Genomic DNA, 20654 nt, shown 5'->3' with positions numbered 1-20654 from the left:
TGTGCTGTCCAAGCCAGGCGCAAAGGCGTCCTGCAGGGGGATGAGTAGGGCTGAAGCAGGCGTCTGCGTGCTTTGCCGGGAGAAGGAGAGCCATTTTCTAATTCGCACAAAGGTGCAGATCAGGCTAGCCTTGGTCCCAAGTGGGAATAAGTGGAAACTAAAGGTGTTTCTTGGGGGAGCCTGTGTTGCTTCATGGAGCATCTGAGTGAGTGGGTTTGCGTATATGGGAGGCGTTATATGTGTGCCTGTGTGGTGGGTGGGGCACAGGGATGTGGGACAAGAAGAGGACGTGGTTTATGTCCATGGGAAAAAGTCAAGGAAAGAGCAATGGGTTTGGGAGAGGATTAAAAATGGGGGCCAGAGGTGCTTCAAGAAAGAAAAGGCTCTGTATCCCCAACTCCGGGCACATCCCTGAAAGAGAGAGTCCCTGTGATGAAAAAAGAGTGGAATCCTACACACACATGCACACGCACATCAGTCTGCAGGTTCTTGGGGAGGCAGGGAGCCTACAGGGAGCTCCAGGTGACGTCTTGGGCACCCCCAGCCCTCTTAGACTCATGTTCATCATAAAGTGTCCAGGCTGTTCTAATGATCAGAGTGGAGCTCTAGACAGGGGGAGGCGTTGACCAAATAGGAGGCAGGGGCCAGGTCAGCAAAGAGGGACAGTGGCCTCGAACTGGGTAAACCCTGCCGTGCCGTCTTGGTCCTGGGCTCTCTCTGGCTGGAATCCCTCAGTTTCACCTCCTGACTGCTCTGCCTGCTGCTAAGAAAAAATATTCAAAACTTTGAAATGAGGCAAAAAGAAGACTGTATCCTCTCAAAGTCATACTAGAACACTGTCTGACAGTTCTGGCTAAGAACCATCTGGCTTTCTAGGGCGATATAGCTCTGTTTAGCTTACTACTTACTATTTGGTAGAGTCTAATCTCTGTAAAGTTATGCATTATCATTAGAATATTGATAAGGTGCAAATTATTTTTGTCCAGTGGAGAAAATAACATCAAAGAGCATAATTTTATTGCCCTCTGGTCGTTAACTAGCATTGAATCTAATCTAGCAATCTTATTTCAACATTCTTTTTACTCCATTAATGTGTAGGTGTGTATATAGATATATAATATATTTTAATTCCTCTTTTGAATTATCATCCTGCTGATTCCCTCATTTATGACTTACATCTTTGATTCATGCCCACTATGTATTTGTAGGAGAATTATGTTTTTAATATTTTGAAAATGTGACACTGTCTTGGACTGATCCTCTGTCTTCAGCCCCCTGCACTGACCCCTCCTGTAGCTGGATAAGACCTGACTGCTTCTCCCTCTTGGTCAGTCACTGTCTGGCCCAGGTCTATCTCATCCATCTATCTCCCATCCTGGCCTGCACTGGGCCCTCAGCCTGACCCTGGCCTAAAGCCCTGAGAGGAAGGAGGGCACGAGGTGGGTCCCGCGACCTGGCCAAGCTTGCCTGGCAGGCTGTGGTGTGGACGAGGTTCCAGATCAGGGGGCCTGGAGATTGAGACACCTCAGGCTCTGCCTCTTGGCAGGCTGTGGTGTGGACGAGGTTCCAGATCAGGGGGCCTGGAGATTGAGACACCTCAGGCTCTGCCTCTTCACCAGGAGGAAGCCTCAGGCCAGCACTGAAGCTCCAAGAGCCTTTTTCCCTGCACACAGAGGAAAGCTAGAAACTTATGATATGCAAGTGTCAACAGAGCCTGCCTGGATTCATGGGGTGGGCAGGATTTTGCCTTCAGTGGTAGGTAAAATAAACGATGGGAAAATAAGAGACTGACACTAGATGAATGCATGCAAGGGAAGGGATTCTTCAAAAACAAACAACAACAAAAAACTCATCTCTGAAAGCCACAGGTTTGCAGAAACCCAGCCCCAGCCCAGGGCTCTGAGCTCTGCAGTCCATCAGAAGCCAGACAGCCTGCAGGTGGGACCTTGACTGCATCAGTCCAGGGTGGGCCCCTGCAATGCCCCCAATTTCTCCCCAGCTGTGCCTCTTAGGGATCCCTGCCACCATGGGGCCTGGCTTCTCAGGAGGAAGGGAAATAGTGGTCCAGGAGAGATCTGTACCACCAGGGACCCAGCTGCTCAGCTGCCCAAACTTGCTGTGTTTGAAATCTTTCCAGCCTCTCGTTTAAAAATCAAACTTCCCAAAGCTGCTCAGATCCACAGACACAGTGCAAAGGAGAGTCTGCACAGGCCACAGATTGGTATCCCAGAGCCTCTGGATGCTCAGCTGCAGGGTCCTTGAGCAGCATCTGCCCTGGGAGGCCAGAGGGAAGGGCAAGCCCTGCAGGTGACTGAGATGAGCCCCGGGCCAGAGAGCCAGGGAGAAGTGCATCTCCAAAACACCTCCTCACTGGCGGTCCCTGAAATTTCACCACTGGCGTTTTGTTCCTAAGAATCTTAAAGAATGGTTTTCATCTCCCGGAGGTTTCTCTGGAGATGGGAGGACTCTATAAAAGGGGCTTAACATTGATGCAGCTGAGAGCTCTGGGACTCCGGACTTGGGGCAGCCTGAACAGTGGCTGCAAGGACTTAGGCCCAGGAAGGAGGGGAGCGCAGAGAAGCACAGCACCGTCTGGGCCCAGGTCACTGTTTCCTGGGGCTGGACCCGCCCTCACGGCCTGAGACCAGAAAGCCTGGCTCCTTAGAGACGAGTCTGGATGGGACCTGGAGTCGGTGCGGAAGACAGAGGACGCGCCAGACCTGGTCTCCAAGCCAGGCTGGCAGTAACGGCCGTCCCACCTCACTTCAGAACAGCTTTGCTCCCCCTCCCTCCTTCCCTGGAGAGAGCAGAGTGTTAACATTGTCTCATTTTACAGAGGGGGAGACTGAGTCCCGGGGAAGTGCAGAGCCCAAGGCTGTGCCACACTCTCCCGCCCGCACACCCGCATGCCGCCAGAGGCACCCAAGAGTCACAGATATTCTCTGAGACTGGTGCGTTACTGAGAGTTAGAAACACAAGCCAGTCTGGGGTTGCATTGTGTGGGGGTCTCGCCACGTCCCTTCCCTTCCTTCTCCATGGGCCAGGTTCTGGGGTTCTCCTGAGACTCTGGGAGGGCTTGGGAGAATGCGATGGGACCCGACCCAGGAGGGCAGCCCTCGCCTTCCCATTTCTCTTTCCAGGTGTCCGGTGGGGCCATTCACCAGCACCCAGCCCAGGGCGTGCGGGCTGGGTTCCGAGCTACAGGATCCCAGAGACTGGAAGCTGGGGGCCTCAGAAGTCACCGCAGCTGAGAGTCGCCAGCACCCAGCAGCAAGCACAGTGCCACCCTAGGCATCAGGCTCAGAAGCTCGGAGTCCTCAGGAGAGACAGGCCCTGGGCCAGAGTGCACATAGGTGAAGTGCTGAGAACAGGCCCCCGGGGCCCATGGGCCACAAAAGCGCCACCATTACTATTCCCACTGCCGTTGGTCCTAAGGGCACAGCTGTCCACATGTTTATTAATGTTACTTCCTTCTCCATGAAGCCTGAAACAAGGTCCTTGGGCCTCCTTCAGACCAGCGATGCTGCTGCACAGCCCTCCCCAAGCCACTGGGGGAGAAAGGAAGGCAGCAGCCCTGTGGACACCCTTCTCCAAAGCCCACCTCCGGCCCTCCACCCCAGGTAGTGCCAGACTGGCCTCTTAAGACTGCGTCCCCTCCCTAAGGCACACCTGTGATGACTCGGGTTTCCTTCGGGGTTTCCATATTTCCCATCAGTGGCCTTTCCCTTCTCCTCTCCTTGGGAGTCACCAAGCCAGAGATGGCCATGCTGAGAGGCAGTGGAAAGACCCTCCAACCCCACTGTTCTGTTCTACAGAGGAGCAAACTGGGGTCCAGGGGTAGAGGGTGGAGAGGGAAGCAGAGGTTCAAGGCTCTTCCACCTGCATCTGGTGGGTGGAAGAAGGAGTCAGCTGCTTTTAGGATGCTCGAGCAAGCGAACTTAAGCCAACAGCACGGGTCACTGATGGAGAGAATGGGGGACCAAAGGTCGGGGTGTGTTTCAGGGTAAGGGGGGCCTTCGCCTTTGCACCTTCATCTTTTCTTCTCTCGCATTCCAGCTCCATTTGAAATGAGGTCAGCAAGCAGGGCTAGTGGCAGGAACTTCCCAGTGGGCCAGGACCGCGGGGGCAGGATGACCCCTCCTACACTTAGCAGTTCAACAGCAAGTACTCGAGGGGCAAGACCTCCTGACGGGACACCGAAACACACCCTCTGCGTCACGCTCTTCCTGCTTGTGCTCCTGAGATCACATCCTTAGCTCCTCAGGGCGGCTGGCTACCCTGTGGCCACCTCTAGAGAGGCCACACCTTTGCAGTTAGCAGGGAGGGCCCTGGGCAGAGAGAAGAACTTGAAAGGTGGTCTAAGGAAGAACCTTGCTATGGGGGGGCCTGGCGAAAAGACAAGGAGTCCGGAGAAAGAGACGAGGACCAGTGCTGTTGTCCAGACTCACAGGCCAAATCCCTGTGTGACCTCAGGCAGGTCACTCAGCATCTCTGTGCTTGTTCGGGGAGGGGAGGCACAGAACCTCTCGGAATCTGGAGGGGTGAGGCATCAGCCCTAAAAAGAAATCAGCCCTTTGCCCTATGAGATTGATTTGTTCTCTTAAATATCATCACATTCAAAGGAGAGTGTTCTGCATTTGTCAAAGTAGGGAAAAGTAGAGTCCACAAGCTCAAAACCCTCTGGACTAGGTGGCCCCAGTAGAGTGTAAGACAGTTTTCCTTGGCTGAGTGACTTGCCGGCTCCTATCTTTTTTATCACACAGTAGAATTCAAGGGTGAGGCGGGGTGGGGTGGAGGGACTGGGGTTCCCAGCGGGGATGTAGAGGCCCCAAAGCTTTCCCTTCTCTTCAGCACCTCCGCCCCCCGTGGATCCTGGGAGCAGAGGCTGGCAGCTGCCCTTTGGCACACCTCTGCCCTCTCCTACTCCAGCTCTAATTAGGATGAAATGAGCCCCATGGTGGCACCGGGGCCTCTCCATTTGACGTATGGTTAGTTTCATCTGCTTATCCTTCTGAGCTATGCTGGGACAAAAGGGAGGGGAAGTGGGGTGAGAGGTTAGACATCCCCACTGAAGACACCTCAGAGCTCCGCACCAAGCTTCCCGAAGCCTTTCCAATTTCAGTGGTGATTTACAGAGACAGAGGCGCACAGGCCAGCGCTTTCCACCCTGACCCTCCCACAGAGTATGTTCGGAGGGATGAAGGTTCTAGGTGATGTGCCCCAGGTGCCTGGTTTCTAGCCCTGGTACTGACCCCACCCCCAAGGTGGCCTCCAGCAGCTCCTCAGCCTCCGTTTTCTCATCTGGAGTATGGACGAAAGGAGAAACTATTGTGTCTTACTGTGCAGACTAGAAGCAGGCTGCCACCCTTATCTGACTTTTGAACACCATGCCCTCGAGTTTGCTCCCCCAATATAAATTGATGAATGGCTGGGGGTCCCCTGGAGCACGAATGAATTCTGCATTAGGATCATAGAGCGGTTAGCTAAAATGCAAACCTTAGGGTCATCTTCCACCAGCCTCATCTCTCAACTGTTTCTACTCATTGGCTGCTAAGACCCACCGCCCTCTTGAACCCTCTTGAACCTGCCTCTCCATCCCTGCACCACCTTCCACGTGCAGCCCTCCATCACCACTAGCTGTCCTCCTGCCCCAGGCCTTCCCCTGGATGCCCGATCATGCCACGCCCCACCCTCTTGTACTCTTTGCCCTAGATGTGGTGGCCGGAACAACATGCCCTGAATATACCATGCGTTAATTGGCTCACACCACTCCTGCCCAGAGTACCAGAAACCTGTGATTATCAAACTCCTACTCATCCCACAACGCCCCAGTCAAACACCAGCCATTCCCTGGAGCCTGTGTCTACTCCCCGTGCCTCTGCCCTCAAGCAAAACTAATTACACCTTTCCCTGACCTGCCCTACGCCAGGTTCATAGCGCCTTAACACGGTTTCCTCTCTACTCCATACCCTCTCTCCAGTTCCCCGCCTCAGCCTGACAAAGCACTGCTGTCCTTCCGGTCACCTCTCCCGCATCACTTCTTCCCAGGAAACTTCCTCCAGCTGCTCCTGGCCCCAGATCTGAGTGAAATACCCTCCTCTGGGGTCTGGTGACACCACCACACACAGTTATTTTGGAGCGATGCTGATGCTGTTTTTCTTTTAAAAAATAGACTTCTTTTTTAGAGCAGTTTTTGGTTCGACATTGCCTTTTATTTGTCTGCCTCCCTCGCCTCACTGAAAGCTCCTTATTCAGTGTGTGTCTAGCACATAGCGGGTTCCAATAAATACCTGTTGACGGGTAGGGAGGGAGGGAGAAGGACGGAAGGAGGAAGGGAGGGATGACATTAACCATAAGTCTCAAATTGCTATTCTCAGTTTTATGAAGCATTATTCTCTTCATTCAGAGCTATTTACTAAGATACAATTAAATGTGATAATTTTATACATTTTTTAGATCTTTCATAATAATATATTCACAGTCTTAACTAACCCATTGCCAGTTTGGAGCTCAGATGCAGTGGTCATACATATACTTCTCTTAGTGCGTGTGCACTGTGTGCCTTCTCCTCCCGGTACCCTGGGTGCTCCCTGGGGGGCAGGGGCTGGGTGTTGCATCTTTGAGTCTCCCCTAGTCCCTGCACCTGAAAGCTGCTTAACTGTGCTTGCTAAACTAACTTCAGTGAACTGAATTGAGGCCCCCAAAGAAATTCTTTCCCAAGTTGCAGGCCATAATTTTGCAACATCTCACAAATTCTGGTCTAATAGTCCAGTGCAAAGGCGATGCCTAGGGTCCCAGAGGCTTCAATAGACCCTGGCAAAAACATCTCCGCAGGGAATGCATCTTCTGTTCCCTTCATGCCTCTGCTCTTCCTCTTTACTCGCCAGGAGCAAAGTTCAACATGCAGCAGGACAGGGCTGGGCGGTGGCCTCTCCCACGTCCTGGCCGTGTTGTCGTGGGCATGCTCCTTAAGCACCCCGAACCTCATTTTCCTTGTCTGGAAAATGAGCACACTAACACTTAACACAGAGATTCTCGACACAGAGGAGCTAGCCAACTAACGCCATTTCCTCCCTGTCGTATGTTGATTTTAGAAAAGACTTAAAGTGGACAGGAAGGACAGATAACAGTTTTGCTGTTTAAAACCCAGGGACCTAACAGCTGGTGTAGAGAGGAGCCTGTCGGCCCCTCGGCCACAGATGAGGGTAACACTCAGAGTGGCCACTGCTCGCTGTGAGTGACGATGCTGCCTGTTCTAAGCACTCTGCATGCTCTATCTCATTTAATCTTCGTGCAAGGAGATGTTATCAGCCCATTTTACAGATAAGAAAACAGTGAAAAGAGATAAAGTAACTTGCCCCAAACTTCACGGAGGGCAAGATCTAAGCTGTTTTGCTGTTTCCCTGGCCCTTATGGTTGACCCAGGCTCTGGCAATGTAGGTAAGTCAGTGGTTGCCATGATGGATTTACCAGAAACCACGAAGTACTCTACTCCATGTGCTGCTCCCACTCCAAAATGTCACCTCCACCTTGCCTGTCATGGATCTGAAATTCTGTGTGCTCCAGACTTTCACCTCAAATGGCCAGGAGCCAAGAGGCATCTGATGTGCCGAGAGCTCCCAAGGTGCATAAACCCATGCAGACTAATACTGCAATTAGTACCTGTGAGACACTAAGGAAATGGATGAAAGGGAAAGGAACTGTCTAGAGCTGTTATACAGATGAAGCTGGTAGGAGTAGAACAGAACATGGCCAGGGCAGCCCGGAAGGGTCAGAAGGCTCTGAGGGCAGGGAGATCGTGGAGGAGAAAAGGTGAACAAGGATCAGAGGGGAAGGGAGGGGAGGCTCCTGCCAGGTCCTGGAAGAGACTCAGATGAACCCAGGCTGGGGGAGGTTTGCAAGAAGAAACTCCAAATCCCCCAGGTAAAGGACATTTTTAACTTTCTCTGGGGGTCCTGGCTGAGGCCCAGAGACATGACGAGGACATTTAGGAGGAAAGCAGAGGAGGGAGGACAGGAGTGCAGCCATGGAGGAGGCCAGGTCCCTCAATGCCAACAGGTGGACCCACCGTCAATCAAGTCAGCCCCCTTCTCTGGGGCATGGCCAGCTCTGTGCCCAGGGTCTCCAGGGATGCCGAAGTCAGGGTATGGGGTCCCCAGTTTTCCCCCCAGTTCAGCCAGAGCACCTCTGCTCTTGTGTGCCTTATCTACTGAGGCTCCAGGTAAAATTTTGTTCAGCGAAGGAAAAAAAAACAGAGAGAATTTCATCACTTTTCCCCTTAAGTTTAAAAAAGAAAGAATAGAGCAAAAGAAGGCATTAATCTACCAGGCTGGGGAAGGAAATTCTGACCTGTGATACAACACGGACAAACCTCAAAAACAATATTCTAAGTGAAACAAGCCAGACGTGAAAGAACAACTATTGTATGACTCCACTTGCACGAGGCTCCCGGAGTAGGCAAACTCATAGAGACGGAAAGTAGAAGAGAGGTCGCCAGGGGCTGGGGGAGGGGGGCGGGGTGCTTCAGTTGGGGAAGATGGAAAAGTTCTGGAGATGGATGGTGGCGATGGTGGCACAACGGTGTGAATGCGCCTGATGTTACCGAACGGAGCACTTCAAGCGGCACATTTGCTTTTAAAACGGCGCGCTTAAAATGGTTCAAATGGTAAGTTTTTAATGTACATATTACCACGACGAAAATTAATGAATGAATCCATTAAAACAGAACAATCTTGAAGGGAAACAAAAGCCCTCTGGCTGCTGCACAGGCGTCCGGGGCCCCAGCCTAGCTGACTGTGAGAAGGGCGCCCCGCCCCACGGGGACACGCGGTGGGGGAGGGGAGCCGGGAGACCGGAATGCCCCAGCCTGGCCGAGCTCACACCAGGAAGAAAAGAACACCGGGAGTAATTAGAAACACAAGGGGCCTGAGTTTGCCATGGGAACCGCAGCACGAGCGCCACACATCCCCTTTGTGGGAGCAACTGTCCATCTGCTTCTGGGAAAGCGGGCAGCTGCCGGGAGCGCTCGAGGGCACGGGGCTGGCGGCTGGGGGCTGAGGCCGCACAAGCCGGCCCAGGCTCGGAGCCACTGCCGCCCCGCTTCCCCAGGGCACGGTGTAGGTAACGACTGACTCCTCCATCCCTTGGATGCTGAGAAGGGTCCAGTCCTGGGAAGGACCAGTGAGGGTTATTTGCGCATGTGTCTGCTCTGGGGCTGACTGGCAGGCTGTCCTGGAGCCCATGGAGCCTCTGCTGGGGTGCTTGAGATTTGCTAAGGCCTCTGTGTCCTGGACTCTGTGCTCTCTCTTATCACCACATCGCTTTGAATTGGGTCATCAACAGCAGGAGACACCACCATGTCTGCTCTCTGGGATGCATCGACCAGGCCAGTCCTCCCAGACAGGACATGGTGGGCTGCCGGCGAGTCAGGAGGCATGGACAGAGCTCACCACTTGGCTGGGCCACTCCAGCCTGGTCCCTCAGCCCCCCTGGGCCTCACTCTCCTCATCTGCCTGGCTGCCCAGCCACCCTCACAGGTGGTTTTAGGATGAAAGGGTAACGGAGCCTTAGAAAGCCTGCGTGACGCTCTGTGGAAATGTGTATTGCGATTAGCCCTGGCCTTCTGCTGGCATTACCATTCCCCAGAGGCCAGAGGCCGAGCATTAGCCACACTGTACCAAGAGCTGCAGTATCAAGCTCACTGCCCTGGAGGTACCCTGGAGATCACACCCGTGTAGGGGCCAGGGCGAGTGGGGCAGGAGTCTTGGTGTGTGTAATGAGAAGGATGAGGGGGTCTTCCATCCACTCATTACATTTTAAACCTACATCCTCCTTCACACACACACACACACACACACACACACACACACACACACGGCTTCCTGTTTCAGAACAGGAAGTCCCCCCCACCTTTGTGGGGCTGGTAATGCAGTTGAGAGGCTATGGGCAAAGAAAGGAGAGTGGAGGGGTACAGGGGTGAGAAACCTCATTTTCCCTGTGCCCCAGGAGACTTTCTGGACACCACACAGCTCTTACATAACAGCACTGCAGTGTGGTTAGAATAAAGGGGACATATGGATTTTGTCCCTCTCAAAATGTACAGGGTTTGATAAGTATGGATAAAACAGCCTGGCCAGAAGCAGTAGAACCTTTTATTCCTGGAACCAGAACAAGAGCAGGCTCTTTCCCTAGCCCTGCCTCCCCTCCACCGTCCTAACAGGAGGACCCCTAACCCCTCAGGCCAGCTCTCCCGAGACTATATCTGCCTGTTGCCAGGGTAATGAGCTAGTTCTACAGAGAGTGGCTCTCTCCTCCAGGACCGAACCAAACCGGAATGTGGGGTGAGCTGGAAGTGACCCTACGGGGCCCCACACAGGGGATGGTGGAGGTGACAACAATGTCCTGATGTTGCAGAGCACTGTTTCCGGGCTGTCCTGTGCAAGGGGCTTCCGGGAGGGGCAGTGGCAGGCTTACAGCTCCTAGCACTGAGGCAGGAAGAAATGAAGTGGCTTGAGTAAGGATGCACAGCCAGTGAGTGGCAGGGTCAGCACTACAATTAGCTCCCCTGTTCTCCACCTACCCCTCTCCAGAGAGAGCTCTTGATCAGCACCCTCTGAAGGACCCCATGCGAGAGCTGGTGGGTTCTAGAGTGACCCTGATCTTGACATCGCTGAAGCGTGGCAGATAGTCCAGCCTTTGAGGACCTGCCAGCCAACCCACCAGCACTGCCCTGGTGGCGCACTCCTGTGTAGACACCAGTCCCTTTGTTCTACTCTAAAGGAACTCCACACGGTCCTCAGGACACCTCCTGACGTGACCCATCCAGGACTCTGTAGCCAGCACTCAGAAACGATATGTCACCAAGTCCAGCCCTTCAGCTCATTGTTGAGTCAGTATTCAATAAACAGCTGTTGGTTGAATGGACATGAATAAACAAACATGAGAACACTGAGGTTCAGAGAGGGTAAGCAACTTGCCTAAGGTCACGTAGCTAGTGAATGGCAGAGTGGGGGTTGAACCCAGAGGTTCTCACTGCAGAGTATAATCCCAGCCATCATGCTGGACTCTCAGTACAGATCACCCACTTCTTTATTCATAGCCACACTTTGGTACACAGGAAACGCCTCATGACCCCCCGTGCCACTGAGAAGACTGAACTTCAGGAGTTGTCCTGAAGAGAACAGAACTACAGAACCAAAGTGCCCCAGGAGGAGGTCCAGCTGGCTTCTCTGAGACAGTAGGTGAGACCAGGGACAACACCCATGACAAACTTTGACCAAGGTGACCTGGGTCCCCTGGGCCCACCAGAAAGCTGGGGCACTTATGGGCTTCTTCCTGCTCCTTTATCCCATGGGTAGGCCTGGTCCTAAAGTCCTGGTTTCCCACCCAATGGCCCTGGGGGTTTAGGGCGGTAGAGTAGGTTGGGGTGCGGATGGGGGTGGGGGTGGGGGAGGGGAGAGGGCGAGTAAGGAGGCAGATAGGGGAGGAGTGAATGATTTAACCAACATCTTTTATTCTCTGTTCAGATCCTCACACTCCAAGCTTAATCTCAGCCACGATTGGGAAGGCCCTCCTCGCATCTCCAATGAACCTACTTAGTAAACTTCCAATAAACTTCTCCTGAAAGGAACTTCTTCGTATAAGCACATGGGCTCATGGCGGTCCAGGGAAGCAGACAGCCAAGCACGGTCATCTCTACTGTCACCATGCAACAAAATCACCCACCTAGCTTCTCATTCAGCAGCTCTGAGGAGGGGCCCAGGAATCTCCATGTTTAACAAGCTCCCCAGGTAAGGGCACTGCCGAGAGAGGACCACACACGGAGACCGTAGCCTCAGGTAGTGGTTCTTAAAAATGCATTAGGAGATGGTTAAAAATGCAGATGCCTGCCACCACCCCAGACCCGCAGCAGCAGCAGCGACTGACTATTAAGGAGGAGAGCCCAGCGATCTGAATTATTTCAGGCACTGAAGTGATGCCGATGCTTAAGAAGGCTTGAGAACCAAACATCCAATCTGATGTTCAGGGAAGCTGGAGTCTGGTCTAGAAGGAAGCACAGTCACAGAAGGACAGCAGCAAAACCAAGGCCGGTTTGGTAGAGCACGTGGCCAGTGGCTGTACAAACACAACTTGCTACACGCTGGATGCTTTAGGAAATGTGGATTTTAAGGCCCAGGTTGAGGGTTACCTTTTCATTGAAACTGCCCGATTATGAGGACATCAGGCAATGGACCCAATAGACCCATCTGTCATTCAAGAACCAATTCTACCCTGTCGCAAAGAGTGACAGTACAAAGCTTTGGCACAAATGCATGGAGCAGAGAGCTATTTTTCTTCCAAGTAGGATTCCACTTTCTTTTCAGGTCACTACTATGGACAAATCGCTCCCCACTAGCCATGCTGAACATTAATATGACCCTCCAATTTGAGCTCATATCCTGAAAATCCCTGAATTGCTAAATTTTAAAGCAGAAGGAGACCTCAGGGGTCATCTGGTCTACCCAACATCTGGAGAGGGTTGAATCATTTGAATAGGAAGCTAAATCCCAAAAGGTCTTTGGAACATCCCCAAAATTCAGTGTCTGTAAGAAGAGATTCCACATCCCCCGGCAGATGGGCAGCCTGGAAGGAGCCTTTCAGTCACCCAACCCCAGCGTCTTCCTGTCGTGTTTGCTTTATAAAGTCCACAGTGTTGTTTTGCTTTGGTGATTTATTTCCTTTTTCTTGGAAATTAAGTATATGATGAATTTCCTCTTGGTGTGAATCCCAGAAGCTCAACCAGAGAACTGGGCCCTAAGCCCAGCAGGACACAGACAGCCTTTTGCTAGGCTTGCATTTTCACTCTCCAAGACTATTTTGTTTCCTCTTATTTCCCTAGCCTCTAGCACAGCACCTGACATATAGTGGACAATCCATAGGTGTGTGTTAAGTAAATGAATGAGTTAGTGAGTGAATGAAAGAATGAATAAATGAGTTCAACCCAATCGTTAAGATTTGGAAGGGAAAAGTCTCAAGGCATAGCTACACTTGAGCCATTCCAGAAAGAAACATCTTTCTTGCAGTTTAGAAACTTTTCAGAAACTCTGTTATTCTTCTCAGTCATGACTCCAGCATTTAAGAACCATTACACTATCAAGAAGTTCTCCTGGAATCCCCAGAAGATACTGCAGGGCTCTCACTAAGAGCACACAGAAACCAGGGAGCAACTCTCCATGACCCCTCCCCCACCAAATTGTCAGGGGCTTATCAAATGAGCTAAGGTGTCTGAGGGGACCACTGGGCAAAATAGGATGTCCTCTGGGGCTGGGCTAGGCTTGGCGAAGAGGGGGAGGTAACACTGTCAAGTTGTTCCCAGCTCATCTCTCCCTAATCCTCCAGAGGGCTTAAAGCTGTATCATAAGAGTTAGCTCCTAATTAGACCCCAACATGTACTGATCGATCTTCCATTGCTTGTTCACAAGCTATGACATTTCCTTTGCAAATGGTTTTAACTTCCTTCGGACAACCACCTTTCTGGATAACTGTCCCAAAGTCAGTCCTGTCCCTTGCTCACACCCTAAACTCTCAGGAAAATCTAACCACAAAGTTAGATCTCCCCATTAACTGAGTGAGGATGTGGAAACTCAGAAACAAAGTGAGATGTTCAAAGTCACAAAAGGTGAGATGTCCAATCAGGTTTCGCACTCCGGACTCTGAATATCAAAAGCCAGTATCCTTGTGAAGAAATAACTACACGTGTTCACTCGGCACAGAAAAAGGCTCCTCCAGGACCTCTAGAGACAGACATGGGTCATCCCAAAGCAGAACCCCTGAACTCTTGACCCTACATGACCCTGAGTCAGGGGTGTGGGATGGGTAACAAAGAAATTGGGTTTCTAAAGAGTCCACGTGGGAGCCATAAGGCCTTGGCTTGGGTCACCAGCCACCTAAGTTCCTGCCATCTGAGGCCCCATCCCTCCCGGGTCTGGTTCCAAAGAGCGACTCCACCCCACCTCCCACTCTCACGAGAAGGCAGGAAGCTGCTTGGAGAGGAAGCGGCAGTAGAGGCAAGGGAAAGAAATAGAGTGAGGGTACCTGGGAGAACCAGAGACTCATAGGGCGTTAAAAGCAAGGGGAGTCCCAGAGACTCCCAACCCACCCACCTTCTCTTGTCACAGAATGAGAAACAGATGCATCCCCAAGAGCCTGGGAGGAGCCCAGCGGAGGTCAGAGGGCCTCGCTCTCCTGAATCCCTGGCCAGGACTGTTCATCACCTGAACTACTCCGAAGCTCCAGGAGTCCTGGCCGCTCGGTCAGCCGCTTCCTGCGGCCTCCAGCCTGCAGCGCAGAGAGGAGCTTGGAGCAATCCACGCAGCCTGGTGCTCCTGCTGTGTCTGTGCTGTGGTCCTGGGCAAAGGCCGCCCCCAAGCAGCAAGCAAGGACAGGTTGTCAGAGGGAGCTGAGGGCAGCCCTATGAAACCACCACACTGCCTCTGGCCTCTCTTTGGCCACTTCTGAGTAAAACAAATCTAATTGTAAACCAGCCCTAAAATCTTGGCATCAAGCCACAATGAGGAGGGAGGGACGACCTGAAGTCACACGCCCAGGGGTCGCCTCGCCTCTGTGTGAGGCAGGCCCTCTAGGGCCCCACGAAATGAGCCTCTCTGTGGTTATTTTAGAGTCCCTGTTCTATGTCCTCGGAGCATTTTCTTTGAAGGTTTTTTCACTCCACGAAAATACATTCTGGCTGATGGTTGAGGTTTTCTAACCTAAGCACACTTCTGGCTGAGGAGGAAGTGCATGGTGGGGGTGGGGAGCACAGGTCCAGAGACCCTTAGGTGAGCGGTTCAGGGAGCAGCAGCACCTGGGCCTCAGGCCCTCTGAGAGGAGGGTCTAGAGGTCACACTCTCACTGGTGGCCCCAGCTATGATGTCACCTCTTCAATCCTACTGAGAAAGTCCAAGGAGATCCCAAGGAGGTACGTTTTCTGCCCTGAAGGAGCTTTCAGTGAGCCTGGGGGACATGGAAAGATCATTATGACAACGAGAGTCAACCAGCCCATCAGCTTCCTTGGGCAACCTGACCGCCGGCTCTCCTCCATGTCTCTTCTGGACCCGCAACAGGCTGCACACAGGGTAGGCCCCAACCAGCACAAAGGAGGGGCTGTGCAGAGGTGAACTGGGTGGATCCTGACTCATGGGTACCTCAAGTCGAGCAGCAGCCAAGGCCCGAGAGATGCCAGCTTCAGGCACCACTTGCAGGCTGCTCTGCTCCCGAGAAAGCTGGAGCTTCGCAAACAAAGGCAGATCTGGCTGTGGGCCCTGTGCTGTGTTCCTTTCAATCTTTTTAACACTTAAAATAGAGCTGTCTATTCTGCTAGGATAGAAGACTTGGCCTTTGCTTCCTCTGCAGCCAAAGGAGGTGGAAAAATGAAGAATGCTCACCTTCAGGGCCATGTTATGAGCCCAGGGAAGGTGTTTTTATTTTTATTTATTTATTTATGTATTTGACTGACGGGACACACAAAGCCACATTCATTCAGAACTCTCTGACTTAGAATGTGCTGTAACTCCCATTTATTTGGTCAACTAGTATTTATTGAGCATTTACTCTGTGTCTACCCTGGGTCAGCCACTGGAGATACCAGCAGTCAACAAATCAGGCAAAACCCATGTCCTCGTGAACTTCCATCCCGATGACAGCAGGGACCAGCCTCCGTGTAACTCTCCACTCCTGCTAAGGTGTGCAAAGATCCCAGTGGGCTCCACGCAGGAGCCCTGGGGTCTGGCTTGCCTGTCGCCAGTGCCTCATCCGAAGATTTTTCCCCTTCATGACTCAGTCTCCACCTCTACAAAATGCAAGGGCCAAGTGAACATATCTCTAAAGTCCCTCCGGCTCCAGTGTGCTGTGCTTCTGTAACTCGAAGAAAAGCACCAGAGGGAACTGTCGAAAAGGAAAACTTGTCAAATACTTCGAACGCACCTACTTAAGTACAATCGAGCTTGGTGTGGTTATCACAGATCCCTCTTGTTTGTTCACCGAAGCAGGTTCCCAAGCTGTGTTGGCCAAGGCCAAGTTATCCTGCATCTGTAAGTAACAAAGCTTCAAGGCTTTCGCTAGTTCACACGAGAGAGGCATGGCTGTGCTACCATCGATTTCGGTGGCTTCCATGCTGCTCTTCAGAGTTTGTAAGAACATGAACCACGGGGACATCCAGGATGGAACTGTAGCATTGCTAATGAGTGGGCCAAATGCCTGGGGCCTGTGGGACCTCTCCACACCCGCCCCCCCCCCCAACCCACTCCTGGAAGGCAAACATCTTGGGAAAATCTGTATTCCTTTTAGGAGTGCCCTGAGGGACCCACTCAGCTGGCTTTAAGATAACACACCTAGGCTTAAGGAATCTCAGGTAGAAATAACTTTCTCACAAAACTTTGGATGGGAAACCTGGGTCCTCAGAAATACATCCCAAGGGTCTGTGAGGGTACACACCTCATCGCCAGGGGGGAGAAAAGACTGGCCTCAGAGGGGAAAGTCACTGCCCTCACCTTACACAGGCTCCCAAGCCTAGAGCCTTGGGGCCTCCCCACTACAACTCTTACTTTTTAGTGGGGACCAGGTGGGCAAGTTGTGCCTTTGGCAGGCCAACCACAGCCAAATTTGAGCTGCATTTTGCCTGCAATCTGTAAATGCCTTTGAAATCCTTCGGGAACATAAATGAGCTATTATCTTCAAAGCTGCCCTATTTCTTAATTTCTTTAAGTGGGGAAACGGGGCATGAAGTAGATAATAGGATCATGGAAATTTGAGCTAAAAGGGATCTTTGAGAGCATCTCACCCAACCCCCTCATTCGCTAATGCAGGAGAGTAAGGCAGGGATGGGCGACAGATTCATTCACCCAGGAGCCAGCAAAGGCAGGGGATGGAGGCCCCCAGGGCCCCCTAGCTTGCACCTGGGAAGTAGACAGTCCTTTGCCCCTGGGCCACCACCCTAGGGTGAGGGAGGCTCTTCCCCAGCCAGTTGGCCTGTTTTACTCTTCTTCGATAATCATGTATATTTAACAACAATCTTGAGAATAACAGGGATCAAGAGGGCCAAATGGAATAAGCATGATAATCTTTGATGGGGTCCGGAGGAAACCGTGAAAGGCCACCAAGTGTCTGGGTGCGGGGGAGAGGGGGCCTTGCTTTCACTGTGTGACTGCTTTTCACTGCCTTTAGATATCGTATTGTGGCCTTACAATGCCCAGTCAAATTTTGTACACATATATAGATATATCTATTACACATATATGTATGTATATGTACATATACACTTACATGAGTAATGATTTATATATCATTATAAATATGTAAAATGGATATTTTCTCTTCTGTTTTAGAACAAAAAGGCTACAGAGATTGAGTTGAAATTTCACTTTGGAGAGCAAGGGTGAGAGTTTATCTTTTCCTTTCATTTCCCCATCTGATGCTGGGGAGAAGCCAGCTCCTCTGGGGAGATCAAGAAGCTATTACCTAATCCAACCGGATGCAGCAGTGTGGGTGGTGCGGTAAAACTCTTCACACTGGGGATCAGGAAAATGCACTCACGCCCCAGCTTTGCCACCAGCTGGCCAGGTGAATCTGGGCAAGTGGCTCTCTCCTTCCCAACTGTTTCCCACCTGCTGCTCACTGAGGGCTCCCCTGGAGTCCTCGACTTTTTCTAGTTCCTTCGAATGCAGTGTTTAGTAGAAGCCTGCTTTGAAAGCTGATGGGAGGTCACCTGCTGTGGGCTGAAGCCCTGCCCAGGGGCTCCTCCCTCCTCTACAGCTCTGTGGTCCCCAGGGGACCCCAAGAGCAGCTTGAATACCTCAAGGCTGGATGGGACCCAGCTCTCTCCCTGCATGAGCACCCTGGGATCAGCCTGACTCCTCCATTGCCTGACTCTGCTGGCACCGCCCCAGACAGAACTCCACAGCCCACCCCATGTGCCTGTGAGGGGCAGCCTTCTCCTGGGCACCCACCTCCCGGTCCCCAGGGAGGCTCCGATAACTTCCCTATAACAGAGTTCCTTTGCTTGGTGTTGTCTGGTGCTTTCTTCCCAAAAAAGAAGAAAAGAGGGTCATGTTGGAAAGCAGGAGTTGCCGGAAATGTCTTTAAGAAAAGGACACGAGCAACCTGGGTCTCAAGGGTTTGTTTATAAATGAGTTGTTTGGAATTCCTGTTGCATTTTCCTAAGGAACCCTGAGTTCCCAGGTTAGCCCACAGACACAGTAGGACTGATTCCCCAGTTGGGTCTTACCACCAATTTAGTCTCCTCATTTACAGAACACCCTTATTTCTCCATGACTAGCCGTGACCACACTAGCCTTCCTCCTGCCATCCCAGCAGCAGGAGAGAAGACCCCCAGCAGCCTCAACACCCTCAATGAGGAGTGAGGCTTCCATGGCGGAGGGGAGGCTTCCATGGAGGAGGGGAGGCTAGCCCTTGAATGAACCACATCGGTGGAAGGAGGATGGTTCTATTTGGAGGAGTGAGGTGGATGCCCCTCAATGCACTCATGGACTCATGACATGCTCATGATATGCTGGACCTAGAGTGCCTTCATCAACTGAAATACTAAACATGATAACCATGGGGGAGGCTATGAGTCCTCCCCCAATATCCATCTTTTTCTCTTTCCATAGTAACAGAATCTCTCATTCTTAGTTGGCCTGTGCTGTCTGGAAGAAAGATATTTTCACAGCTTCCCTTGAAGCTGAGCGTGACCATGTATGTGACTGAAATCTGTCCAACAGGATTTAAATGCAAATGGTGTATGCAATTTCCAGGAAGTGCCTCAATTTGAGAAAGCGCCCTCAGCCCTTCTTCCTTTTCCATTGGCTAAAATGCAGACACAAGAGCTGGAGTTTTAGCCATTATATTGGGCCATGAGTGACAGAAATGAAAGTCATAAATGCCAGAGCAATTAGTAGGAGCAGCCTGGGCCTCTGACATTATGGGGCACCACACCAGTCCTGGATCACTCTGCCCAACTTTTTCTAAACAGGTGAGACAAATAAACTGTAGCTTTTAGACCACACTGAATGCTAACTAATACACTAGCCTTTCAGGTGGAGTCCATCTGGCCTCTCTGGCCCCCTTCACTCTCTATGCTCCAACCACACCAGACTGCTCTCTATTTCTAGGACAGGCCATGAGCTCTAGCCTCCAAAATGCACTTTCCTCTGCTGAGAACTCTTCTCCCACTCTTTGCCTGGCTAACTCCTCCTCTTCATGCCACTTCCTCAGGAAGGCTTTACCTGACACCTGAACCAGCCGAAATCCTGATTACTCTTCCTCAGAGCTTCCTGAGCTCCCCTTTGTACATCACTTTGTAAACTCCTTACATACAATCCAGCTTTCCCAGCAGACAGACCGTCACCCCTGCAGGCAGGGAGCAGCCTGCCTTGTTCACCCTGAATCCCCTGGGCCTGGCACCACAGAGCTCAGATTGTCGAGCAGGAGGGACTTCAGTAGTTGGGCTGAATTGAGTTGCATAATTCTAGCTTCTTGATAACTGTTCACAGTTCCCTCTCATATCGGCCCTATGAAGGGGACATTCCCACCTACACTTTAAGAAAAGTGCAACTGAGGCCAGGGAAGGGCAAATATCTCACCCAAGCTTGGTGTCAGCTCAGTGGCAATGGCAGGACCTGAGCTGGTCCTCCTGAGACGGTGGTGTACATGAAGGGCTGGGGGATCTGGGTCTCTGCAGGGACAAGATCTGAGCATGTGACTGTCTGGAGTCTCTCGTGTCACTGTGGTCTTTAAATCAAATGACCACTTCTTGCGTGCTCTGAGAAGACCCTGTCTAGGCACTAGGGATACAGTGATGAACAAGGCAGGTGTCATCCAACCCACATACAACTTTCTCTCTGAGTGTGCGAGAAAGAAATGGATGGAAAAGGAAGTCGTTTGGTGTGGGGATAAAAAGGAGAGGAAGGGATGGTTTGCGGTGTTTGGAGCATGTCATCAAGGGTCATAAGCTCTGGGCTTTGGGGACATAAGTTAGCTTATCCCAGGAGCTCAGATGACAGTCACTCTTCCTTCCTCTGCATCTAGCTACCATACCTGAATGTCAGAGCCAGCATGAGTTGGGAAAGGTCACAGAGGAAAACTGTGGGGTCACACCCCACAGCCTGCATGTCTTCCTTCGGGGCAGGAGCAAATCAGTTACCTTTAAGATGTGCTGTAAGCTTCGTGATCACCGGGGCATCATTTTACTGGACTCACAGCTCTAGGAGAGGCTCTGAGGAAGTCCTTGGAGCCTCTTCCCTATGGCGGCGTGTGCTTCGTGCATTCCCACCTCTGCTGTTTTTCACTCGTCCACTTGCCCATGCCCTGCCTTCCTCCCCATGTACCCAGATCCCCCCAAACCATCAGAATTTTCCCCTTCCTGAAGCCTGCCCCGTGCTACTCGCCCCGGCCTGCAGAGACCATGTCCCCTTCCCTGAATCCTTGCAACCCCTCCAGCCCCAGGTCCCTGGGACTCCATGTTTCATCCTTGTGGGTTGAGTTGTGACCTCCCCACCCCAAAAAAATATACTTTAAAGTCCTGACCCTCAGTACCTGTGAATTTGACCTTATTTGGAAACGGCCTTTGTAGATGTGATCAAGTTAAAATGAATGGATTAGAGCGGGCCCTAATACAATGG

At 51.8% G+C, this 20654-nt stretch overlaps 1 protein-coding gene and 1 pseudogene across 1 annotated transcript in view; both read right to left on the bottom strand.

Annotated features, from left to right (window-relative positions):
• The window catches only part of LOC107512649, a 49085-nt pseudogene extending 33651 nt beyond the window's left edge, over positions 1 to 15434 (bottom strand).
• Positions 1 to 20654, bottom strand: part of RNF165 (ring finger protein 165) — a 92040-nt gene that overhangs the window by 48695 nt on the left and 22691 nt on the right. The window lies entirely within an intron of this gene.

Source organism: Rousettus aegyptiacus, unplaced genomic scaffold (assembly GCF_014176215.1).
Source record: "Rousettus aegyptiacus isolate mRouAeg1 unplaced genomic scaffold, mRouAeg1.p scaffold_m13_p_12, whole genome shotgun sequence".
Taxonomy (NCBI): domain Eukaryota; kingdom Metazoa; phylum Chordata; class Mammalia; order Chiroptera; family Pteropodidae; genus Rousettus; species Rousettus aegyptiacus.
This window is presented reverse-complemented; position numbering and strand designations above follow the sequence as displayed.